Raw genomic sequence first — 27,730 nt, 5'->3', positions numbered from 1 at the left:
TTTTTGCCAATTACTCTATTTTTACATCAACTATCCTGATAGGTATGCTGACAGAACTTGTTGCTATTGTTATCTGCCTTCAAGTTGACTTATGGCAACTCCCTGAATGAGAGATCTCCAAGTCATCCTATCCTCAACAGCCTTGTTCAGGTCTTGCAGGAGCACAGCCATAACTTCCTTGATTGAGTATCCATCTGAAATGTGGTCTTCCATTTTTCCTATTGCCCAGGACCAGGACTGACATCTCTAAATCAACTGTTAGTCTAAACTCAATCAAAGCTATGACTGAATCAAATCAGAACATCAGTGCGTGTAATGTAGCTGCATTTTGGCAGAAGTCTTTCTCCCATTTGCCTGGGTGTAAGTCATCAGTGGACACAGCAACACTTGCTTTTAACATCTCTGGGATTGCCCTCTTAAGCCCTTAAGTCTCATTGATCTTACTACATGAAGTATAAGTATATGATGGTTAACTCTTTAAAATGAATGGAAAGTAAAGCAGAATCATGGTCTTCATTAGACAATGGGATAAAGGAAATGAAGTGCTACTTTGTAAGGTATTGCTAATTACTTTGAAATATGTGCAGTAGTTTTTGACGTACATTCTTATTAGTCATAGAACATCATGAAAGGTGGCATTGTGTTATATGCATACATGATTGATGTTTCTAAAGAATAGATATAAGGGCCAAGTACAGTCCAATGTCTGAACTTACAAAATGCTATACTTTTGAACCATAGTAGATCATAGGATTGGGCAAAAATTTTGGAAGTTTTTAAGTCATATTAAAATTTCTTAAACCTGCACTTCTGAAGTAATATCCAACGTGTAGGCATGACCTCAGTCTAAAACTTAAGACTTACAACTTATTTTTCGTTTTAATTTTGTAATGCTCGGAAGCCTCACAAAGTCAGTTTCATATTTATGGCAAGCAGCCAAAGAGGCTCCCATTCCTCTTTAAATTAATGGCCTCTCACCATTAGAAGAGGAAATCAGGGAGAAAGCATAGTTTGTTGATAAAGAAAGCACAGAACTCTGGAGAATGTAGTTTGGGAAGGCGATGAGCCCTTTGGCAAATAATGCAAAAGGCCCTGCCCTAAAATACTTGTTGTTTTAAAAAAAATCTTTGAAAATTCCCAAAAGCTCTGTGGATAAGTGAAATGTTCTGAAACTTAGTGGGCTAACAGTGGTAAATGAATTCTGCCATTGTAGCAGGTTTCACCTCTGTAAAAATTAGGAAGAAAGGAGCCGCTGAAATTTCCCCAATTATAGTAATCATGCGCAATTACTATAACGAAAAAGGAATGAAATTTTGTTACTCTCATTATAGCTATGAAATTTTAACTAACCATATTTTAGAAACTCTTTATAAATAAAATGCCAGTGCCCCCTAATTTTAAAATAAAACAGAATTTTGGAAACATTCCTTTTTAGACTACAACTCCTGGATTTCTCAGTAACCATTCTGGCTGGGGGAATGTCGGATTTTTTTGTCCAAAAAGATAATGTCTTTACATTCTCCTTTGGCATGTAATTGTACAAGTTGATGGACTTCAATAATGCAAGTTTGGTGATGACATTAGCATACATGGCTTGTTAGTTTGTTTAGTAAATATTAGATAAATCAATGAGGAATATGGGTCTCCCAATTTTGAGTTCTGAGACCACCTGGACTATAACTTTTCCAGCCCCTAGCCATTCGCCATGCTTGCCACAAGAATAAAAGTTCAAGGATGTCTGAGGATACAAAAGTAAGAAGGTGAGCTCAAAGTAGTTACTTGCCATGAATGCTAAACAGAATTACAATGTACAGAAGCAATCTTCTACTGAGTAAATTAGAGCTAGTACTCAACCAGAAGCATCTGTTTGGAAGCATGCTGCCTACCATTATTTTCTCAGATGTTGAACAAACCAGTATAGTGGACATCACACTTCAACAACATAGGAGGAAGGAAGGCCTGTGAATCATTGGGCTAGATTAGGAATGGGAAAACTTCGGCCCTCCAGGTGTTTTGGACTTAACTCCCACAATCCCTTATATTTGGTAAGCTGGCTGGGATTTCTGGGGGGAGTGAAGTTTGCCCATGCCTGGGCTAGATCCTGTTGAACACATATAATGAGATGATGGTGGTGGTAGTGGTGATTAATATAATTTGTTTTATTTACACCATGCTTCCCCCTCCCAGTGATTCATAGTACAATTACCACTGAGAGGGCTCCTGCCAGTCTCTCTCTCTCTCTCTCTCTCTCTCTCTCACACACACACACACACACACACACACACACACACACTGCTGACCAGTAAAACCAAATACTTCCCATTTCTATGTATGGTGTGCAAGCAGAACAGGGATAACAGATCTAATCAACTCATTTGAAGTGTGATGCCAGAGGAGAGTTCTACAGATGCCATAGCCTACCATTGAGACAAATGAATGGGTGTTAGATCAAATTAAGCGTGAACTCTCATTAGAAGCGAATATGGGCTAAACTGAGACTGCTGTACTTTGGACATATCATGAGACTGAGGGAGGACCACATGACTCATTGCAAAAGGCAATAATGCTTGTTAAAGTGAATGGCAGTAGGAAAAGGAGGAAATTATACTAGCATTGGGTCGATTCTATCAAAGAAACCATGGCCTTGAGTTTGCATGATCCAAGCAAGGTCTTTCATGTCCAGATCTCATTCATAAGATTGTTATAGATTGAAATAGCTTGATAGCAAATAACAGGCTTAAATTAAGCAGTAAAACAGGATTATGCAGTGATTTTTGGCCACAACTCACCTTTAGATGTCAGTTGCTAATATCTCTGTTTCAATTTTTTCTTGATTTCCACTTACTCGAAACACTTTGAGGGGACATGACAACATACATGGAGACAGAGGTAAGACTGAAACTTGACCTGCACTATAGATTTGTCTCCTTCATACCTTCTTGTTAGCTTTCATGTCTTTCTTCTCTCCTTTGCAATCTTGGTCGTGCTAGACTTGTACTTTCTTTGTATTGATGGAGCTTTGCAAAAACCAAAAACCACTACAAAGGCAGGAAATGCAAAGTGTGGTCACTTTCTGAATGCTATTATAAAAAAGAAAATGGCTTGCAATCCTTTGCGTAACGTGAGGTTTGAGGTATTGATTCCGAATATGCATCCTCATCCCCAGCCAATATATTTTATATGTTTTAAATTTTACACAAGAAAAAAGGGAAGAGAAAAAAGGGGTAGGGCTCAATTTTCCCCTGAAAAACTTCTGTTTTTAAGTACTGTAGTTGTTATTTTTATTTAGCATTTTCTTGGGATAAAATAGATATGCATGGTGGATTTTTTTTAAAAAAATCAAATAAACCACAATGAAAACCTTTTGGGATTCATGGATCTGAGCTGGAGCTAAAGACTGGGAAACAAACCTAGATTAGAAGGCAGAGGGGTGAGCATACGACTTCTGGTCTAACCCTAAAAAAGAAATTGGTTTCTTATCCCAACCCCCAAAGCATACAATTTCTCCTTCACTTACATAGGGTTTTCTTAGGCATTCAAAGCACCCCTGACAGATGGCCATCCAGCCTTTGCTTAAAAGCCTCCAAAGGAGCCTCCACCACAGTCCGGGGAAGAGAGTTCCACTGCTGAACAGCGAGAAACAGTGAGAACAGTGAGAAAGTTCTTCCTGATGTTCAGGTGGAATCTCCTTTCCTGTAGTTTGAAGCCATTGTTCTAAATCCTAGTCTGCAGGGCAGCAGAAACAAGCTTGCTCCCTCCTCCCTATGACTTCCCTTCACGTATTTGTACATGGCTATTATGTCTCCTCTCAGCCTTATCTTCTGCAGGCTAAACATGCCCAGTTCTTTAAGCCGCTCCTCATAGGGCTTGTTCTCCAGACCCTTGATCATTTTAGTTGCCCTCCTCTGAAGGCTTTCCAACTTGTCAACATCACCCTTCAATTGCAGTAGAACTCCATTTTGCCAGCATACAAAAATGGAAAGAAAATGGGGGAAAGTTAATGTGAGATAATGTCCTTAGGTAAATAAATCCCATGGATTTCATGGCTTCCTTCTAGTCAAGAAAACAATAGGATTTGGGTCTTTGGGTCTGCCTATAGTTCTTAATATTTGAAGATTTCTAGTATTGCATAGATTTCATATAAATTTCCAGAATATACTGAAAAGAAACAAGATCTCTTTCATTATTGGATGCTATAAGAATTCTTTCTGATCGGCTAGTGCTATTCACTTAGTCAGTAGCCTTTAAAACTAACAGCATCTGACCTTTACATTGAAAATGGTTCCCTAAATTGTTTCCTGTTCTGCAAAGGCTGGGCATGCATTCTTAAGCCAGTGTACGGTGTGGGATGAATGTTGCCAAAGTGAATGCCTCAGGAGATGTTTGTACTGGGAAGAAGAAACAAGATTTTCTGCTAAGAAAGGGTTGAAAGATCAGGAAATCTGGACAAAATAAGAGCTCAAACGAGCATTCTGCTTTAGCATCGACAGATCAAACAGCATTGATTTGGTATTTGTAGCATGACTGAAAATGGCATCCTGAAGAAAGGGTAGTTCACAAGTGTTACAAAAAGCAACACAAAAAATGACACCCCTCACTCCTAAACTTCACATATTACATTCTTTCAAAATGTATAGAGTTCAAGCAATTTGTCTTATAAGCTTATTAGGTATAAAACCATTTAAGAGATTTATAATGAGCAGGACCTTCTGGACCTCTTTTCCCTTAGCCTTCCATTTTGACCCAGATTTGTGCTTTAGCTTCTTACTTCTCCCACCACCAGATAATGACCATCTGGTACACAGAGTTCTGTTCTATGGAGGACTACAACTTGGGGTGGCTGCACCATTCCAATCCCACACATATTTTGGGACAATCCACAGCATGCTGGTCTGGGGGAATTCTGGGAACCACACTCCAAAAAAGTAACTTTTCTAGTCTCTAAAGAAGCCCACAAGAATAGAAGGTAATGTCTTTTCTTCTCCAACAAATGCTTCACATGTATCCCAAGTCTGTGGCTCATGCACATGAAATAAAGTCAGTCCACGTATGCAGAGTTTACTTTGTGAATTTTTTTTAGGAACATCTAGGTCCCATCCACTGGAAGTTGATTGCAGGGTTGTGCTAGAAGACCTACAGATTTTTAGAGAAAATACCTCTCCAAAAATTTCTAGATGCTCCAACACGACTCTTGATCTAGTGATTCCTAAAGAGGTGTTCTCTCAGGTAATAAAATAGTGTTTTTAATTCATTGTTTTTTCATTTTCACAGGAGAACTGTGTCCCTAGCCCCAGTGAATGTAAAGAGCTGACTATATTGCAATTATAAAATCCATATAGTCTTCTAGAAGCACTTACTCCATGCAAGTTTCAATTCCAAACTAGGAAATAACCTTACAAAACCAAATACTGATCTGAGCTAAACATATATTTTAAAAAGAAACTTCCATTAATTTCTTTCACATTGAATGTGTTTAAGACCCAAAGTACCTGTCTGCTGTAGGAACTCTATTTGTGCTTCTCTTTATATATTAGTAAAGATAAGTCCTCTTTTTTTTACTTCTTGGTACAAAAATGTGGCATCTAATATAAAAGCTAAGCAGACTCCAGAGTTTGGTTTCTAGCAATGAGGGAGGAAGACATTTAGAGCAGACGCAAGAGTGATTCATACTATAAACAAACTGATTAACATATTTCATAAAGGTTGTTGAGAGAGAGAAAAAAGATGTAATTGGTATTTTAAACAAAGGACGAAAGAACAGAAATGAAATAAATGTCTGGATATTGCTATTGAGAAAAATAGTCTTGGTTGGTTATTTTTATGAAGTGTTAAAGGTCAAAGAACCAAAGTACATGTGTCTACTCCAACTCAGGGGCATGAAATTTTTAAAAAAGAAAAGACCCTTGGTTCAAACCTTCTGTCTCTACAGATCACAGATGAAAGTTCAGTTGTTCTGATTTCTCCTTGCTCAAGAATAGGTAAAGGTAAAGGTTTCCCCTGACGTTAAGTCCAGTCATGTCTGACTCTGGGGTTTGGTGCTCATCTCCATTTCTAAGCTGAAGAGCTGGCGTTGTCCGTAGACACCTCTAAGGTCATGTGGCCAACATGACTGCATGGAGCGCCGTTACCTTCCCGCCGGAGCGGTACCTATTGATCTACTCACATTTGCATGTTTTCGAACTGCTAGGTTGGCAGGAGCTGGAGCTAACAGCGGGTGCTCAAGCCGCTCCTGGGATTTGAACCTAGGACCTTTCGATCTGCAAGTTCAGCAGCTCAGCGCTTTAACACACTTTGCCATACATTTGATTTAGACCTAAACTTAAACCCTGTCAACAGTATTAGCCCCATCCTCTGCTTGTGGGTACTGCCTTGGTTATGATAGAGTCCAGTAATTGCTGTGAGAAGATCCAAGCAACTGGGCTGGGCTATCCTTTCATCTTCTACTATGCTTCCAATGGAGAATTGTTATGGGCCATTGTGGCTGCTAGATGCAGCTTCTGTAGCCAGCATGTTGAAATGCCTGAGACAAATGACAAGTTCCTCTCCCAGGACAAGCCCTACCAATATGCAGAGTGAGGTCTCTGCTTCAAGGTGTTGTGTGAGAAGCGATTAGATTCTTAGTTATTTGATATGCTATTTGTAGTGAATCTTACCTGTTAGGCCAGGAAGGGAGCCTGGATAACAGCAGGGCAGGCCTCCATTTTGGGATAGAATGCCAGATAGGCAGCCATCTTAAGTGAGACTGGTTGAAAAGGGGAGGAGTTTGGAGACTCCTAGGATTGGCCAGAGGAAGTTGGGAGGAGCCAAGTCTTAGAAAGAAGGGAAAAGAAGGAAGGGAGCTTCAGTTCAGTTGGAGTTCAGAGTCAGAGTTGGGAGAGATAAGGAGTTTGGAAGTGTAGGTTAGAGAGTTGCTTGCTGTGAGCTGACAGGAAAAAGGTCAGACAGCAGTTTGATTCCTTGTGGGAATGGGCACAAGGGATTGACTCTCTAGGCTGGGCTAGTTAACAGGAAGAACTCTAGGATAGAGTTAGTTACCGTATATACTCAAGTATAAGCCGAGGCACTTAATTTTACCACAAAAAAACTGGGAAAACTTATTGACTTGAGTATAAGCCGTGGGTGGGAAATGCAGCAGCTACTGGTAAATTTCAAAAATAAAATTAGATAGCAATAAAATTACATTAATTGAGGCATCAGTGGGTTAAATGTTTTGAATATTTACTGTATTTCAAAGAAAATCAGTAAACTAACTCTATAAGTGGAAAAGCAACAATAACTTTATAATAATCATCATCATCAACAACAACAGCTTCATTTGTACCCTGCCCTGTCTCTCTCCCCCTGGGGACTCAGGCCAGCTTCCAACATAGTAACAGGCAAACATATAATGCCTACATTATAGGGGGCTGGGCTGTGGCGCAGGCTGTTGAGCAGCTGCAATAAATCACTCTGACCATGAGGTCATGAGTTCGAGGCCAGCCCGTGGCAGGGCGAGCACTCGTCAATTAAAAATTAAAAATAGCCCCTGCTCGTTGCTGACCTGGCAACCCGAAAGATAGTTGCATCTATCAAGTAGGAAATAAGGTACCACTTATAAAAAAAGTGGGGAGGCAAGTTTAACTAATTTACGACCTGGAATGAGGAAGTGCCGTCAGAGTGGATGATGAAGCAGCTGCTCCTCCCTGTGGCCAGAATCAAACATCCCCTCAGGAGAAGGTTAAATTGCCTCTGCGTCTGTCTGTCTCAGTCTCTATTTGATGTGTTTATGGGCATTGAATGTTTGCCCTCGAACTCATGACCTCATGGTCAGAGTGATTTATTGCAGCTGCTCAATGGCCTGCACCACAGCCCAGCGCAGGCTGTTGACAGCATTAATTTAAAAGAATTTTTTTTAAAGACCAGCAGGGTCACACCTCTCTACCACGTACCCCTCTCCTGTGCCTCCATGTTCCGTGTGGTGTGTGGCACAGGGTGTGTTATAATTGGTGTCAGCGAGCGTTGATGCTATAATTGGCGGCAGCAGTGGGATGCTATACTATTCCTTTGGTACAAGAAAGAAGGAGAGGTACTTACAGAGTACAATGTGTATCAAAATAACTTGACTGGGACTTTGACTAAGGACCTCATCACACTTACCAATTTAAGCATCCTAGAATGCTTGCCAGCCAGTTGAGGGATGGATGGGCATACAGCCCATCACATGACGTCCCTCAACTTCTGGCAGAAGCCCCACCCATAACTGGCATGGAAATATCCTAGGATGCTTCCTCATCAACACAGGAAGGCTCCAATGGAGCCAGCACACTTCTGCCCGGGTTAAGCGATGCTTCCTTTTGGTAGGGAAAGCATTGCACGCTGGAGCAGTGCACAGGGCGACGGAGTTGCCATACTTGCTGGCAAACAGCACAGGGGGGATGGGGACGTGTGATAAGGTCATAGGTTGGGTGGCGTGGAGCAATTCCTCAAAATGTCTTGGAAGCCATATCTCTTTTCTACAGCTCAAGATTTCTGGCAACAGGGGTCTTGCAACTGCATGTAGTAGGATGTTTGGAGAGGGCAGGAAGACTGAGTGATACACACATTGCTGTTCCCACCACCCCACATTCTCCCCACTTAGATCCCACTTTTTTTTTGGGGGGGGGGCACATTTCAAACATCTGGTACTAATGCCCAGCCCTCTCTAAATTTACACAATCCCATCTTTGCCAGTGATAGTCAGAGTAACCAGGCTATGTTTTTGTTAGCCCTTTCTTCATACAATTCCCATCCCACCAGGAATACCTGTGTTCATAAATCCATTGCTAGATCTATCTTTGTGTGTATATGAGCATGTTATAATTAATGTATTTTAAGTTAGAATGTACAGCTGCTCAGCATTTAGACATCTAGTAGTATAGATGCATTTCTTCGAATTTGTGGTCTTGTAAACACCAGTTAGTCATGATTCTGTCAACCCAAAACAATATAATGTACTCTTTTTTCATCTTTTGCTTAAAAAAAGAAGAAGAGAGGTGTATCTGTTGAGATACCTTTGAAACCAACAGGAATGAAGCATCCTCTCAGTGGCAGATGATAATAGTGTTGTCATATAAAGACACTTCACAAAGTTCAGGGATACACAGAAAAGATCACCCACAAGGTCTGTGTATATTGTGGGTGGCAAATCAAATCTTGCTCTTGCTGCGATCAGTAAAGTCAGCTCTTGTTCTCAAACTGTGTATTTTTCTTCCATACAATTGGGAAAGAAACCTGCACTACCTTTATATTATCCCAAGAGATCAATCACTGTTTTCTCAAGAAACAACAATGGTTAAGATGAAAATGGGGGGGAAAAACACAACAGTGTGAAACTCCAGTCTTCATTTCTTCAGGTGTCAATTATCTACTCATAAACTTGTCAGCTGTAGGATTTGGGCCCATTTCAAGATATAACTGGCATATCTCACTGGGACTGTTTTTGTTACAGTGTCTTTCGTTTATTGGTTTTACCCATGAATTCTACTTTAAAGAAATTGTCATTCACCATGGGTTATGTCCAAAATTGGTCTTTGTTGGAGCAGCCCATTGGAATCAAACTCCTGTTCATTTTAATAGATCTACTCTAATTACAAACTTGTCTGGATCCAACCCATTGGATCAAAGTTGATGTTGAGCTAACATGTCATTGCCAGTCCTACATCTCCCATATTGTATGCCAATGTATAACAAGATGGAGGTATTCCATTGCTTTCCTCAAAGGCTAAGAAAATGTGACTTGTCCAAGATCAGCCAGTGGGTTTCCTTGGCTGAGTAGGAATTCATTTATTAGATCTCTGGTGCGCTCCAGCACTCCAACCACTACATTATGCTGGCTCACCACATTTTTCATATACCTCTCTTTTCCCTTTTTAAGAACTCCAAAAATAGCATACATAACATGAGTGACTGATGGATCCATTGCTGGAGTGGAAGGGATAGATCCCCTCCACCCCAGCAATATCTGGCCCTCCATATTTGCCAGATTGTATGGGAGGTTCCCCGGTGCTGAATATCTGTCTAGGAATAGGGTCTGGCATTTAAATGACTCCTGTACAACTCAAAAGTAGCCATAAACATCGCCATGGATTCATTGCCCTCAAGAGACCAGATTCATCAGGCACTATTAAGAGTTTGCCCATCTAAATCTCATAACACCCCTGTGAAGGTAGGGTAAAAAATAAAACAACTGCCAGGGATGGGATTGGCTAGTGAGCTTCATAGTTGGGAAATTGAATCTGATAGTCACTGTTTTTTCCCTCTCCCCTGATAAAAATATTATTATTACAAATAGAAGTCCTTTTTAATTATAACACTATGATTCCACTTCAACAGCCATGACTTTATCCCATTGAATCCTGGGATTTATAATCTGGGAAGCCAAATTCCAGGCTCACACTAGGAATCAAAGTGGAAGTGTAGTGGTAAGTGTAGGATAAAGGGCTCAAGATGTGGTGGGCTTTGTTAATAGGCCTGCCATGTGTTTGCTTGTTATATTTTTATTCTATTTTCCCCTCCAATGAACTCAAACAACTTGCATGCCTCTCCTCCTCCCAACTTTAATTTTCTAAGAATCATGTGAGGTCAGTTATGACCTCATCACATAGAGAGGAGAAAGCATAGTTGACGGTCCCTTTAGGAGTAGAGAATCACCCTTCTTATATAGTCAGCAGTGCCATTTCGAGTTCTGCCTCCTCATCACACTCACACATGGAAACTTAAGAGCTGGCAATACATTCATCTTTTACATTCATCACAAGGTCTGTATTACTATTTTGTTTTTAATCAAGAGAAACAACAATATCCAAAAACCAAGAGATCCCTTGCCCTGCCCAAAGCCCTTTACATTAAAGGAGACTGACACCAGTTTAAAACCACTTCTTTCCATGGGTTAAAATTGTTCTGCATCAAACTCCATAGAATACAAGAGCCAGTGATCCAGGTTAAACCCATTACTTTCCATGGGATTCTATTGTTCAGCTTCAAATCCCTTAGAATACAAGAGCTGGTGATCCAAGTTAAAACCATTGCTTTTCATAGGATCCTATTGTTCTACATCAAACCCCATAGGATACAAGAGACTACTCACAGTTGGGAAATGAAACAGGATGGGAAACTTTGATGGTTCCCACTACACCTGTTTTTCAGTTGTAAACATGAGAGTAAAGTGTGATGAGAGGTAGGAGCTCTGAACACGATTGCTCCTTTCAGGACATTTCTGCCTCTTTTTGACCCTGGAACATGTAATGAGCTCCGTTCCTCTCCATGCTTGAAAAGAGACTGAAGTGTCCTAAGAGGGGGAGATTTCTCAATGTGATGAGGTTGATTGTAAGAGTTCCCTCCTTTCAGGACACTTCTGCCTCTTTTAATAGAATCATAGAGTTGGAAGAGACCTTATGGGCCATCCAGTACAACCCCCTGCCAAGAAGCAGGAAAATCACATTCAAAGCACCCCTGACAGATGGCCATCCAGCCTCTGCTTAAAAACCTCCAAAGAAGGAGCCTCTACCACAACCATGGAAGGCTGTTGTCAGAACCCTGGCTGCTGGGCACCAATAACCTTACACGGAGGCCAGTCTCTATCTAATATCTTTATTAAAGATATTATCACAGCTGTCCATAACTGCCAGAAGTAGCTTAACTCATGTGATGAGCTCAGTGCCTCTCCATGTTTGAATAGAGGCTGAAGTGTCCTATGACTGGAAAATCTTTCAAGTGATAAGGTGCTTAAACAGTGTTCCCTGGAACAATAGAGTTCTGTGAGAGGTCACTAGGGGTTCTGTAAAAATTGTGACTTGAAGAAGAACCCTTTTTTGAGCTCTAGATATACTTAGTATATGCTGGGGTTTGGTTTATGGCCTCTCTCTCCCACCCCAGTAGACACATCTGTGTGTGCAAAGTCCCACTATATACAATGGTGTAGTAAAATGTTGTTCCTTGTACACAATGGCAAAATCGATTTTTGTCTTTGGGATTTTTTTTTCTAAGGACGATAAGGATTGTTGAATCTGTGGAAGCAAAATCAGTGGGTATGGAGGGCCAACTAAAAATTATTACGCAGAGGTTCCCTGAGATCTGAAAATAATTTCAAGGGTTGCTCCAGGGTAGCAAGACTGAGACTAGCCTGTTACCATGTGTTTCAGTGTGAGCATGCATCCGGATCTTCCAAGTTCTAGGCCAGCACTTTAACCCAGATCAGGACTATCTCAGGTATTGGGATTTTAGAGTCCAAAATCAGAGACCTAAAGAAGGCCCCTTGTAATGCCACAAGAGATAGGCCTGGTGTATAGCAAGGGTGGTGTTCCAACGGTTAATCCTTGGTGGTGTCATGAAGCATAATTCCTTAAGCATCAGCCACAGTTGCACAAAAGGTGCTTTTGAGAAAGAAAGTATCAAGTCTAACGAGATAGCACTTTCACCCTGAGATTTCTCTTACTCAGTCTGATGATTGGCAAAAAAAGAATCCGGGCCCTGAGAGCTAGCAACCCCAAAGCCTTCTCTCACATTATTTCCCTCACTTTAGGGATGAACAAGTGGCTGTAAAAGGGTCTCTCCTGTGTAAAATCAGTATTTTCAAACCATCCATGTGTCTTTAACCACTGGAGATATTTTTAAGGGCCTTTTCAGCGTTAATGTTCCTCATGGTAATCTGAGCCTGATTCTTTGCCAATCCCAAAGGTCATTTCGTAATGGAGAAATAAGCGTGTCCTAAACTTCTTATCCAAACTGTTACAAACTGCTGCATCTGTCACTTGCTGTATCTTTTGGCACCGTTTACAGATAAATGAGGCTGCTTTGCCATGAGAGGAGTAAGAAATCAGTTCCAATCTAGCAGACTGGTGTTCTCTCTCTCTCTCTCCCTCTCTCTTTCTCTCGCTTTCATGCCTTTCTGTTCAGTGGGACATAACTGGCACAGCAAATCTAGAAGAGGATTTGGATATGATTACTTACGAGGAGTGAGATGCAAGCTTTACACTCACCAAAGTTGGCCAAGCTTCTCTCTACATTTCCCGCAATGAAGATGTACTTAAATTGTTTAACTTTGTAGAAAGGGAGGGCATTATGCATTCTTTTCTTTTGCCTTTGTAGATGCATTCAGATCTTGCCTTCTAGGACTCCTGAGTGAGTTGTGGGTTGTTGCAAAATGGTTAGTGATTGAATTTGTTCTTAACTGAACTAATCCATTTATTTTTGTTGGGTAAAATTGCAAGCTATTTTGTGTCTTATTCTAATGGTAAATTTTCATTGTTCTTGCATTGTCCTCCAACCACTTCTGAAATGCATACTGAATGGTTGAGGTCATCTCTTCTAGATTTCCGCCCCTGTCCTTCGGTGGCCGGCCACTCTGTCTTCTACTTCAATTTCAAATTGAAATGGAGGACCTATCCAAACTATTGCAAAAAAGTGAGCTCTCTCACAATAGAAAGTCTCATTTAATAGTGGTTGGAACTTTCTGGCAAAGCATTTTTATCTCAATTGAACCTTCTAGCTACCAGACAAAGGATGAAGGAAGTTGGCTACAAATTTGTCATTAAATGTTCAGATTTCATAATTCTATAGCCAACTAGCTTATTCATAGATCTCTTATGTATGTTTGCTCACTATGGTCTCTGGAGAGTTTGGATGATCTTCTTTTTACAAGGTTCAGTGTCCCCAAATTCTTACTTATATAGTGGAAAGGCCCTGGGAATTCCATAGGAGAGTTATGACAATTTTGATTCCCTCTTCTCCTTCCTCTTCTCCTTTGTTGGCCTCTCCTTCCACTCCGTTGTTCCAGATTCCCTATTTCGAAGCTACAGTATTTCTTTGTTCTAGACTCAAGAAACAAATAAAAATTTGCAAACTGATTTTTACGAAAAAACAACCAACAAAAATGCCCTAAAACAATCTACTACAAAAAGATATTTTTCAAAAATGTGGGCCACTGTAACTTATAGTATTACAGCCTGGACAATGGTGTGAATGCCAAGGCCACTTGCCTGGGCCAAATTCTCCAAAGAGCAAATCTAAATATTTCTGTTTTCTTCTGTGGTCCTTCTCTAAATGGTGTCATAAATTCTGATAGGAATGACCAGGAATTACACAAGCATTATATCAGGAAGATGACAGTCTCAGACATTGACTAGAAATGAACCTGGAATAAATTGTGGTATGGCATTTCTGAGTACTGAGCAAAACAGTGTTGTCCTAGTGCGATTTTAGCCCAATTGAGAGAATTTGCTCAGCCAGTTTTCATATTAAAATGAGCATGCAGTTCCTCCTATCAGACATGAATATCTAAAGGCATCAGATCTCATTGGATATTGGGAGCTACCAGTGAATAGTTCCAGGTACTGTAAGCCATATTTCAGAAGACATAACTGGCAAAATCACTTCTGAATATTCCTTGTCTGTGAAAACATGAGAAAATTCATGGGCTTGCAATAAACCAACAGGCTACTTGAAGGCACACATGTCTAGTTTGTCGTATGCATTTTTCTGGATTTATAGAACTGCTCTTTCTTTCAAGATGAATGGAAACATGCACCAATACAGAGGACCTCCAGACAGGCACGAAAAGACACTTGATGCTTATTGAGCATCACTTTTTAAAAGACACAGATAAGTGACAAAAACAATCAAAGAACTGAGATTTGGCTCAGGGACCAGTTGCAACAAGGTCTGGAATTGGGTTGGGTTGGAAATGCCATTCTGTCTGGCTTTCAAAAAACCTTTGGAAGTCACTTCCTCCCCTTCCTGCACAGAACTCTATGCAAATGTGTAGAGTCACACTCTACAAATATTTAGCATCTTTTTTGATACTAGTGTCAAAACACTTATGCGTAATTCCAAAAAAATGTGCATAACTTACCATATTTAACCATACATTGCAGGGTTTTTTGTTTTTAATTTCTCCAATGGAAGTTTAAATGTTCCTGGAAACTGGCTTGTTTTGAAGGCATTCATTGATGTTTGTTTCCAGCCCCTCCTTCCCACTCTCTTTCTATTAAGTGATCCTGCTTTTCAAAGTAATCTCAGGAGGCAACCAAAGTTAATAGGAATGGATTTGTTTGGCCTAAAAGAGGTTACTGAGCCAATTTTTTTTTTTAAAAAAAAACGGTCTTGTTCATTCGCAACATAGTCATACTAGAATCTTTTATCAGTTGTTTTCCATTTAATAATTACATTTTAACTATCATGTTATGCTGCTGAGAAAAATAGTTCTGGAGAGATATATTTTGTTATCTCCTTAGGTACTTTATCCCGTCTGTTCTTGAATATTGAAAAGGTCCAGCCCTTGTTAGCACTTGGATAGGAGATCACCAATGAATGCTATAGGTTACATTTCAGAAGAAGGGCAAAGACACCTCTGAGTATTCCTTGACACTATGAAATTCACAAAGACACCATAAGTCAACAAATGATTTGAAGAGAAAGGAAAGCTCCCGGAGAGAAGGCCAGTACATCTCAGACTGTCACCTGGGACGTATGATATAGAGGCAGCCTCTTGTTCTTATTTCGTATTTGTCCCTTTTCCTATCCATTAGGAATCTTTTTTTAATGCTGTTTTCACAGGGGTTTAAAACTGTGAAAGTGGGCATTTTTAATTTAAGAGGTGTGGTGATTTTTAGTGTTTGCGTAAATATACCCCGAAGACATCAGTTCCTATCTGATCTAGGCCTCCAGTGGCCTAGGGGATAAAAGCCTTGTGACTTGAAGGTTGGGTTGCTGATCTGAAGGCTGCCAGGTTTGAATCCCACCCGGGGAGAGCGCAGATGAGCTCCCTCTATCAGCTCCAGCTCCTTGCGGGGACATGAGAGAACCCTCCCACAAGGATGGTAAAACATCAAAACATCCAGGCAACGTCCTTGCAGACGGCGAATTTTCTCACTCCAAAGCAACTCCGGTTGCTCCTGACACGAAAAAAAAATCTGATCTCAGAAGCTAAACAGGGTCAGACCTAATTAGTACTGGAAAGAATTTCCACCAGTGAAATATCAGATGCTGTGAGCTATATTCAGAGGAGGACAATGGCAACCCACCTCTATGTATTGACCTTAGAAAACCCACTAAAATTCATGGGGACACTGTAAGTTGACTGGAGATTTGAAGGTGTGTTCATTTGGCCATCTTCATTTCTATGTTCCCCTTTTGCAAATGTGATTGTTTAGGGATCTTATGTGTTTTTTCTAGGACTCTATAGGTATTCCATTGCAACTCTATGGTCAATTTCCAGTGGAAGTTGTCTAGAGGCTCACTCTTGTTGAGGACCTAAAGATTTCTATTGAGAACACTTCTCTATGCATTTGAACTCCCACTGCAAAATAAAGAGGCCAGACAACAGATATGGAATTAATGGGCCATTTATTGACCTATTGAATTATTTATTTATTAAACTCCTTTATATCTGAAAGAGGAATAATAGTGAATTAAATCCACTGAATGGGTCAGATCACCCTTGAGCAAGCACCTAAACCCTGAGGGCAGTCTTGGTCTTAAGTGGAAGACCATCCTGGAGGTGCTCCAAAACCACAGACTTGTGAGAAATCCCCACTTTTGCCCCAAGGGTGGCCCCTTTCCAAGCCCCAAGCCATGGAACCTAGAGAAGATATTCCAGAAGCCCATCCTTCACCCTCAAGGGGAGTGCCACAGTGCTTGCTTAATCTAATTGAACTTTTTTACCTGCCACCAAAAGTGGCATGCTTCTGCTTTTCCCCACTAAACCGGACAACATGGATTCAACCCCCTTTTCAAGTCTTCAAAACACAAGGTGTTCCTCTCAATTGAGAGGTGGACCCATCTGCCCAGTAAGGTCAGGCATTCAAAAACAATGTCAGGATAAGGAATGGCATACCTGTAAAACTGAACAATCCCAGTTTTCAAGTCACAATTAGAATGATTCTGTCAGAAGTTGGACATAGAGTCACACTGGAGGACTTAGAGGTGGCCTCTCGGGTAAAAACAAATATTTGTTTTTACTCTTAATCCTAGTGAATATGGAGGGTTGATTGTACTTTTCTTTTTCAATTGATTGTTGATGGTTTAGTTTTATGCATTTATGTGGTATACTTTCTTTCTATAACAAGAAATACAGTTATGCTTTGACAGTGATATCCTGCGTTAAGAGTTTAATTTGTTCTGTTACCAAGCTCTTAACTCAAATTGCTCTTTTCTCAAAGCAAATTTCCAATTGAAATGCATTGAAATGCTATTAATTTGTTCTGCCCCCCGCCTCCCTCCCAAGTTTTATTAGGTAGGTAAAGGTTTTCCCTGTCATTAAGTCTAGTTGTGCCCGGCTCTGGGGGTTGGTGCTTGTCTCCATTTCTAAGCCAAAGAGCCGGTGTTGTCCGTAGACACATCCAAGGTCATGTGCGTAGACACATCCAAGGCCATTCTACTTGCATGGAGCACCGTTACTTTCCCGCAGCAACGGTACCTATTGATCTACTTACATTTACATGTTTTGAACTGCTATGTTGGCAGAAGCTGGAGCTGACAGCAGGAGCTCACTCCACTCCTTAGATTCGAACCATCAACCTTTTAGTCAGCAAGTTCAGCAGCTCAGTGGTTTAATCCACTGCGCCACCAGGGTCTCCAAGTTTTATTACATGTTTTTAAATAAGAAAATGTACTTTATAAATAAGAAATAATGTATATTGAAATGCTATTATCCATTCCGGCCCCCCAAACCCCTCCATTTTTATTATGTGTGTTTTAAAATAAGAAAATATACTTTATAAATAAGAAATAATGTACAAATTCACATTCACATGGGGCAATAAAAAAGAAATATGAGCTTGAAAATGGTAGAAGCACGAAGTTGTGGCACAATGGTAGAAGTGTAGAGTTGTTGCAAGGAAGTACAAAGAACAAAGTGAAGAAGAGGAAAAAGCATCATTTTCTTCATATTGTCCTCATTCCAGTCTCCCTCCTTCTCTTGCTCTCTTTCCTTCACACAAAAACAAGTAACCCAAAGTTCTTCAAAGTGGACAAGAGCAAAGTGGACAGCAATCTCCCAAAGCGGACAAAAGCATGAGTCATGAGGCTGCTCGCTTAAAGTCTTGAAGCTCTAAAGCCCTGTACTCTCACTCTAGCGTTCCCTCTCACCCTAGCTCTTAACTCAAAATGCTGTCAAAGTAAAACCTGGGCTGAGTGATGGCTCTTAACTCAAAATCCTCCTAAGTTGGGATGCTCTTAAGTCGAGGTTCCACTGTATTACTTCTTACTTATTACTACTTCTTTAGTTTCTCTAGAGATATAATCTTTAATCAAAAGGGAAGGATATCAATTATGTAAATGAACAAACAGCACAACCTATGTTTTTGAGTCTCAAGTAACAGACCTATCGTACATGGAATTCTTATAAATGATTTCAAAAATAGCTTTGTAGACCCATCAGTTGGTGAATATGCTTTTGTCCTTGCCTTCTCATCTTTAGTCAATTGACTGCCAAAACATGAATAAACTTTGCATTTTGCATGAGCTCTGTTGTACTAGAGTTTCGTACTTGGGTTTCTCCAATAGAAATGATCCAAAAAAAAAATGAAGCAGTCATCCAAATGACAGCTACAAAGTTAATTTTGCCAAATACTGGAGGAAAAGAAGGCCTCATCTGAGCAGAGCAGATGATGGTTCTGGTGCTGTAGAACTCCAAGATCATGGTGCTATTATTTCTTCTTTTGAACTGATGATTATTTGGTGAACAACCTGCTTTGTTTTTAGACAACTCTTGTCAATTAGTGCAGATCAAGACAAATGAAGATTGACTTATTTTGATTAAAAATTTACTGTAGTGCCTTCACAAAAGAGCACAAAGAGGAGAAATCATGTTTGATCCACATCACTAGCAAAATTCCATTCTACTTGCAGGTTTTACAAATGATTCTATGTAGCTGAAATATATTAGTCATCATCATTGTCATCATCTGTTGAGGACATCTTCCTAAAGCAGAAGGAAATATAGTGACAGTTTAGGGACTGACCAAATTATGTGATATGATAATCTGCACCCAACAGTTTAGTATAAGATGCATGACAACAGAGAGTACCATTCATCAGTCTATATGATGGGTTCATATGTGCTTGAGAATAAATACACCAGTGGCTCATGTTTTGAACATCATACTGGGATAAATCCCTTTCATTTTGCCAACATAACTAGATTACAAGATGTTGATACCCCAAACTATGTCATAGAATCATAGAGTTGGAAGAGACCTCAAGGACCAGTCCAAATTCCTGCCATGCAGAAAAATCAAAGCACCCCCAAGAGATGGCCATCCAGCCGCTGCTTAAAAACCTCCAGAGAAGGAGACTCCATTGCACTCCAAGGCAGCATAGTCCACTGCCAAAATGATCACTAGAAAACTGACAGTGAGACAGGAAGCATGGGAACGTGGGAACATCATTTTTTTTAACGATAACTCATGGTGGCTCCATGGCTAAAACATCCCAGAGCTGTTGTCCAAAACAATAATTCCCCTAATTTTGGAACCAGGACATGGGGTGTGAAAACATCAGGTAGTGTGGGTGGGGTGTTGTCTATGAAATTGCATTTTCATTGCTTGCTCCAATTCTGGGCTCTGGAGTCATTCCATGCTGAATTATAGGATGTGAATCCATATCAGATGCTCTTTCACATTACACTATTTTAGCACAAGAATGTGAAAGGGTTACTATGTGAAAGGATTCAACTTAACCTGCCATGGCAACATACTAAAGAATCCTGGGATTTGCAGTTTACATTAGAGTATTTAGAAAGTTCTAGAGTCTTACTACAAACCCCAGGATTCCATAGGAAGTTGCCACAGTAAATCAAGTTTAAGACATTTGCCTCTCTCCTCTGTAGTGTCATAAGTACACAGAGAAATTTCTACTCATGGGCCTTTTGAATGGTAGAATGAATACTCAGTAACAAATACTCCACATCAACTTAGTTACATATGTATACATAAGTAATGACTCCAGATGTGATTTTCCCATACCCTGTGTTAACAGGCATCAGCTGCATCAGATGGAAAAGGTCAGTTCGCCTACCTATCGAGGTGCAAGAAGGAGTATGCTTCCAGCCTTCTCTTATTAGTACAGGATCCATAGCAATTCCTTACGGCAGTCTTGTTTGCTGGTGTGATGAGACTGGAAACACCCCATCAGCAGATTAAGATATCTACTTGCTTAGTGAGGCTGCTGGAAGACTATGTAATCTTGTTGAAAATGGGGCAGTTTTGAATCCATAATTGCAATACACCAATTCTGCATCCACAGATCCCACCATCCAAGGTTTTAAAATATTCCACGTAAATAAATTAAAAAAAACCCCAAAAACAAGCCTTGATTTTGATAATTTATATAAGAGGCCTCATTTAGCTACACCCCTGTATGTAATGGGACTTGCACATCCATGGGTTTTGATGTCCACAGATCTGGACTGAAACCCCAGTGGATACAGGACCAATACTACAGAATGGCAGTCAATATCCCAAAAATGCCCTGTGGTGAGCAAGGTTGTCATCTTTTCATCCTGGCAGAACTCTTGCACCCTGAGGAGTTCAGTTGATGTGTGTGTGTGTGTGTGTGTGTGTGTGTGTGTGTGTGTGTGTGTCCATTCAAAATGGGCAGCTTCCCTTCCCTGATATGGAAACTGAGTGATGGTAATCCCTTCATCTTTTGGATCTCTGCCTACCCACCAGAGTTTAAAGGCACAAGAACTCTGCTAGGAAAAAAAGCAGGCAAATGACAGATGTGACATTTCACCGCTGCCTTCCTATTTCACTGCTGCCTTCCTACTTCATGTAAGCTGCGGGAAGGTTTTATTTAATTTTACTTTAGTTAATACCCCACCTTTCGCCTTGCACAGGACCAAAGGTGAATTTGTTTTCCATGCTCTATTACTTTCCCATTCATAAGAACCAGATTCTGAACCTTGGCAGCGCCTAATGTCAGATACATGGTGAAAAGGGATGTAAGGGCAACTGTATGAAATCCCCTTGCATTGATAGTAAACTCTCCCTTTGCTTCTGACATCTCCTTCGAGGCCAATACGGCTATGTAAGGTCCATGCCATTCAGCCCCTCAGAGACACTTTTAAAACAGGGGAACTACAAATTGCCTTTTTCTCTGCTTCCATGTGGACTTCAGCTGTCATTATTTCCGAAATAAGTTTTAATTAAAGCTGCCCTCCATACAATGTGCTGCACTTCAGCTGTGTAGCAAATAACACATTAATTTCCCCTGGCTCCCAGTAATCTTACTCTGTTTTATCCTGTTAACATCTTGTTCTAGCAAACACCGGTGGGAAATAACAGGTGTTAGCAGAGAAACAATACAGAGGAGGGTTAGCAGGCCTTAATGAAAGCAGTCGTCTTATTTCCCACTTTGTAATATTCTGGGTTTCTTGGGATAGTTTCTTTTACTTGCATCATGATGGACCTTAGTCAGTTCATCTAAGCTATGTATAATGCCATCCAGAACACCATCAAGCTGAGATGTTTTTTGCTTCAATGACTTTCTTAGTACTTCAGGCAGAATTTCAGTGCTACTTTTCTTGCCCTGGAGGTTTGAGCAGATACTTCCGTATTTGTGTCTGAGGCTTCATCTACACTGACCACTTATTATGGGACCAGTCTGGAGCATTTACTCCATCCCCAACCTGTGGCGATGGTGTGGCGGATTCTACATAAGTTGCTGATAAGTTTCCGGTCCCGATTCAAGGTGCAGGCTATCACCCACAAAGCCCTAAATGGTTTGGGACCTGCCTACCTTTGCCACCGCGTCTTACCCTACAAACCCACATAGGCTCTAAGATCTGCTGGGGAGTCCCTTCTCTTACTCCCACCTCTGTCTCAAGTGCGGTTGGTGGAGATAAGGGAGAGGGCCTTCTCAGTTGTGGCCCTTTGGTTATGGAACTCTCTCTCCAAGGAGATTAGACTGGCACCCACCCTGTCCACTTTTCGTAAAGACCTAAAAACGTGGATGTTCCTCTGTGCCTTTGATTAAACAGTTCACCAGATAATTTGTCCCCCAACTATAACTTACTATCAGCTCCTGTACTTTATCATTGTCCCCTACCCTATAGATTTAGTGTTCTAAATGACATTGCCTTTCTAGCCCTAATTCATTATTGGCTCCTGCATTTTCTCACCAGCCCTGTCTTGAACTCTATTGCACAAGCGCCTACCCTCTGAGTTTCAGTATTTTTTACTCTTCAGGCTTTTGATTGTTTGATGATGTTGTTTTTATGTTGTTGTGATGTTGTTTTAAATTTTATTCAGTTGTGTTTTTTAATCTATGTCTGATCAGGCTTGTCCCCATATAAGCCGCCTCGAGTACTTTTGGGGAGATGGAGGCGGGATACAGAAATAAAGTTGTTGTTATTATTACATGTTCCAACCAGGATAAGACCAGTTTTGCCCAGTAGGACCATCATTGCATCACCCGTCACTGCTGTCAGAAGGCACCGACCTCCAGGAATGCTTCTGAATGTCATGGATGCCCCATACAGACATCATCAGAGGCACTGAGCAACCAACAAGAAGGAAGGGGTGATCTCTCCTCTGGTGCCATGTGACAGCTTGATAGTGATACGGGCCCAATTCATCTTTTTCTCTGCTCTGATTAGTGTAGCGAAAGGGGGATGGTGGTGGCCCATATGGAGAAAGGAATGGCCCACATCAGATCCAGTCCTGCTGTCACACTGTGCACAAACTATGCAGTTGCTCTAGAATTTTCTCCTAACCTTGGCATATTCTCTGATTTTCCTTAACATAGGGCTAAATCAATGGTAATGACTGGAAGTCACCAGATATCATGAAGACAGGCGAGTGTCAGCCATTGAGTCTGTGCAGAAATGCCCCCAGTCTTCCCTTTGTTTAGTTTGTGGTCAATCTGCATTGGGTTTGAGCCTGAGCTATCCAAGAAGCTCCTTAAGGTGCTGAGCTTATTTCGGAGACCATCTAATGTGGAAACCACCTGCTACTATTACCCCATATCCCCTCCCCCAATATGCTACTTTGAAATCCATTCAAGGGCTGGAATATTATAAATAAAAGCATTACATCATGTAGATAGTTTGTGTGGGACAGCTGGGTGTCTACTTATTCTGAAGGAGTTTGAACTTCCTCAAGTGAATCAATGGCTTTAACCCAAGGATCTCCAAATCTTCTTTGTAGGTTGATTCTTTCTTTAGAACAGTGGTTCTCAACCTGTGAGTCCCCAGATATTTTGTCCTTCAACTCCCAGAAATCCAAACAGCTGCTAAACTGGTTAGGATTTCTGGGATTTGTAGGCCAAAACACCTGGGGGCCCATAGGTTGAAAACCATTGCTTTAGACTATTGCCAAAGAGAAATTGCCTTTCCCCTTCATTTTTATATTGTCTAAGAAGACACAACTGGTGTTTGGTTGACCAGGAGGAGAAAATCTAGGGGCCCAGTCTCATTTAGAGCAATCATATCCAAGCACTGATGTCTGCATTTAGTGTGGTTAATGATTTTGCTTATTGGAAGGGTCCCTGGATAGTGTCATAATTCACTCTCTGGAGTTAGAAGATTGCCAGGAATTTCTGATGATGGTGGTTTCTCTGAATCTGAAGAACTCAAGACTGAGGCCACAGGTGGGGAGGCGCTCCCCAGTGAAGGTGGCAAATGCTGAAAACATCATCCTTTGCAAAAAGTGTTCCTCAAATTTTGACAACAGCACTAACTTATGAGGGAAATATCCCACAATTGGAAATCATGGTCATGAAATACCTTGTTTGAATACAAAATTATGAAACATGACAACTTTGAAGATGTACCCCTTCAATATTTGCCAATAAATCCTTTCAATAAAGTGGAACTTTCATGATCGGTGGTCCCTCTTAGAAAGATATATTGTAATACAAAGATGGTTTAGTAAAGCTCAAGTGAATAAAGGACTAATAAGCATTCTTTTGTACAATGCTACTGGTGTAAGGAATCAGCATCTGCCATTTAATTTATTTATTTTTTTGCCAAAAAGTAGTCATGCCAAAGAGCTGTTCTGAGTCCTCTTATAATGATGAACAGTTTGTATCATTTCTAGGGGGTGGGGGGTTTTATTAGAAGAAAGAACAGAATTACATTTCAGTCATAAAACAACGATTTTATTTTATTTTAAAAAAACCTATCTCTGTATATATGGCATTATGACTTTGTATGGCAATAAATCATACATTGCAATGAATCATTACAAATATCCAATAATAAATTATCACCGATGAATGATCAATAATTGCTATCTAGGCGGATAGTCAACCTTTGTCTTGTAGCTATCAGCCCCTCCCCTGTAAATGAAACCCCTTCCTCAAAAACAACCTATAAAAAGAGGCAGTTACAGTTGGGGAAAATGTTTTCTAGCAATCAGATATATTCATTAGTTTAGCATGTATTCTTAAATTGTTTTATATTATTTTGAACATTCTGTTCAGGATACATATAAGGTATTTTGTTTAATTGCACACCAGCTTCATACAACCTAGTGCACCCCAGATGTGTTGGGCTATACTCTCTTCCATTACAACCAATATGACAATGGTTATACTGCATAAAAATGATGAGATTTATAGTCCAACACATCACACCCAACACATATTGGAGAGAAATTGATCATATTAATTCTAAGAATGATACAATTACTCTGCAGAACTATACTAGCAAATAATTATGCGTGCGATTATTTGACTCTGACATTATAAATATTGTATTGTTAAGTAGTTACTGAAATCTTTGTATCAGACATGAAAGATATGAGACTGATAACTCTGAGTGTATAAATGACAGCATGCTTCGGATTGCTTCAAGGATTGTTTTATGGTGCTTTTCTTATCCCACGGTGTCCCACATGGGTACAATACCATACAGAAATAATAAAAATAAGAATCATTTTTCTGTCCTATTGCATATTATTGTCTCATTACTACCTCAGAACTATGATCCCCCTATGTATCACTCTCTATCCCTCTTCGTGTAAAGCAGATGAGATAATACCATTTGAAGGCTGGCTGAGAGAGGAGGCGTTTGAATTAGAAATTTCAGGGCATATTTACATTCAAGTCAAAGATAATAATAATATAATAATAATAATAACTTTATTCTTATACCCCGCCCCATCTCCCCAAAGGGACTCGGGGCGGCTTACATGGGGCCTTGCCCAGACACAACAATATAAAAGCAAAAGCAAAACAATAAAACAAATTACTCAACAATAAAACATCAACATTGATAAAAACAGTCATAAAAGGTCAAAATACAATGTTAAAACAAGAGATGAATTCACGGATCTAGGCCAAAGTGCAAAATCTGTCAAAGTCAGGGAGAGGTAGTTACACAGCTGACATAGTCAATAAAGTGCTAAATGTAATACTGAGAGGGCATACAAGTGGATCTATTGTTGAGAAGGCAGACAAATCGAACCTACAAGGATCAAATCATCAAAGGCTTTTTGGAAGAGCCAGGTTTTCAGGCTCTTCCGGAAGGAGAGGAGGGTGGGGGCCTGCCTGATATCCCTGGGGAGCGAGTTCCAAAGCCGGGGGGCCACAACGGAGAAGACCCTCTCCCTCGTCCCCACCAACCGCGACTGCAAGGGTGGTGGAAGCGAGAGGAGGGCCTCCCCCGACGAGCGAAGAGATTGTGCAGATTCATAGGGGGAAATGTGGTCTCTAAGATAGGTGGGTCCCAAACCGTTTAGGGCTTTGTAGGTAAGAACCTGCACCTTGAATTGGGCTCGGAAAATAAACGGCAGCCAAGGAGCTCCTTAAACAGAGGCATTGAACACGCCCTGTAATTTGCTCCAGTTAGAAACCTGGCTGCCGAGCATTGTACTAATTGTCATTTCCGGGCCGTCTTCAAAGGCAGCCCCACGTAGACCGCATTGCAATAATTCAGTCTAGAGGTAACTAAGGCATGGACCATCATGGTCAGATCTAACTTTGCTTTTCTGTACAGTAAGCAAGTACTACTAGATCCCCAAATTCATATCAAGGTCCTTGTACATTTCATTTCATTTCTAATGTATGCATCTAATGAGTATCATGTCCTTGCACAATTCCTATGTTTTATATTGCCATTGTACCTTTTGTCTTGGTTTTCTATACCTTAATTCACTTTCAAGGTCTCTTAATGTTCTTCTCACTCACTGCCTCTTATTCTCAAATCCACCTACAAAGCTATATTTTCAAGTGTTTATGTTTTTGCACAAAACATTTGTTGTGACTTCCACAATGTCCACAACTGAACTTTTTCATTTTTGAAGTTGTAGTTAAGCAATACATGAATTTATGATTACATGTTTCAGTGAACTGCAATTCCTGTTAGCTCTAGCTAGTGTATCCATTGGTGAGAAATGGACTGTCATCTAGAGGACCACAAGTTGTCCCCACCCAATGTAAAACATCATGAGGTTTGATGGTGCTGTACATATAAGAAGATGAACAGGAATGACAACCAGTCTTATCCATTTTCTCTGATGCTTGAAAGTTTTTGGACACCGTAATTTTCAAAAATTAACTCAACTCCAGGGCTCTATTTCATCCTAGCTGGTGAGTGGTTAGTTACACCAAATCACTATCAGAAAAAATTATCATATCTCTTAGTATCTTACAAACAAAAGCACTGTGAAGAGTGACAGGCGGCATCAAGTGGAGAGGTTGCTTCTTCTCAAGGCATTTTCTCAGACTGGGATAAAATTGTCTCATCCAGGTCTGTCTGCTTCATATGCATATAAAAGACAAGGCAAGACCTTTTATTTGCTGTCAGACAAAAAAGAAATTCCCCTTTCCTGCAACCCCTTCAGCAGCATGTGAGCTTGGGTTAATTTTGTTAGGCTAAATCTATGCACAACAGGATACCACTGCAAACTCCTAAACAGACAGGGACAAGCTAGCTAGTCTGTGTTTTGATCTCAATCCCTGGGTCTGGCAACTTCTGAGAATAACACTCTGTGTTTATTTGATAGCAACACTTGGTAAATATTGAATTGTGCTAGTCTATCATCAACACAGGTGTTGTTTTTTCTGTAAATACCCAAATGCTGTGGTTACTGCTGCTTACTCTTTCATGTGAGTCACTTCTGCAAAGCTTCCCAAGGTGCATCTTTAGTAAACTCTGATTCATCGGAAGAAAACATATGCAATGCCTGCATGCCGGAAGTGTCTTGTAACACACAAAAGAAATTCATAAAGAAAGGGAAAATGGTCTCTATAGTATTAGAGACAATTTCAGAATAAAGGAGATGAACGGTGTCTCTGCTGCTTAGAAAAGAAATCTATTTCTGCTTGTGGGTCATATTTATTGAGATTCAGCTATTATTCCAGGAAATATCACCTAATGAAACCTGTAAACAGAAGAAAGAACCTTTCATCATTTTAAAATAAGGTAAATAATCTAAAAAGTGCCAGTTTCATTTGATTATTTTTGGTTTAAAATTTAGCAACAGGAGCACCTGTTGTTAAAATGTTTCTCTCTTTCACCCCCCTCCCATTCTAAATATCATCACCTGCTTCTGCCTAATGACAGGGTAGGTTCTCAAAATTATGTGCCTTGTTGTCAAATGTATTTTATTCCCATGTATAAATTGGATTGTAGCTTTGGGAAATGAACCAGTGTGGTGCAGTTTTTCAATGCTTGCTTGCTTCTTTCCGACCTTCCTTCCTTTTTTCTTTGGAGAGCAGAGTTTTAATTACAACTCAGCCATAGAATAACTTTGAGGAAGCTACACTCTTG

The 27,730-nt window shown here is 40.3% G+C and overlaps 1 protein-coding gene across 1 annotated transcript in view; it reads right to left on the bottom strand.

The window, feature by feature from the left end:
• Window positions 1-6,669, bottom strand: part of etv1 (ETS variant transcription factor 1) — a 115,398-nt gene extending 108,729 nt beyond the window's left edge. Inside the window, exon 1 of the mRNA XM_062984288.1 lies at window positions 6,654-6,669. The gene's annotated coding sequence lies outside the window, so the exon portion shown is untranslated. The remainder of the gene's footprint in view (window positions 1-6,653) is intronic.
• Between the last annotated feature and the right edge of the window lie 21,061 nt (window positions 6,670-27,730).

The sequence above is a fragment of the Anolis carolinensis genome, chromosome 6 (assembly GCF_035594765.1).
Source record: "Anolis carolinensis isolate JA03-04 chromosome 6, rAnoCar3.1.pri, whole genome shotgun sequence".
Lineage (NCBI taxonomy): Eukaryota > Metazoa > Chordata > Lepidosauria > Squamata > Dactyloidae > Anolis > Anolis carolinensis.
Note: the sequence above shows the minus strand (reverse complement) of the source record. Positions and strands in the feature narration are given on the sequence as shown.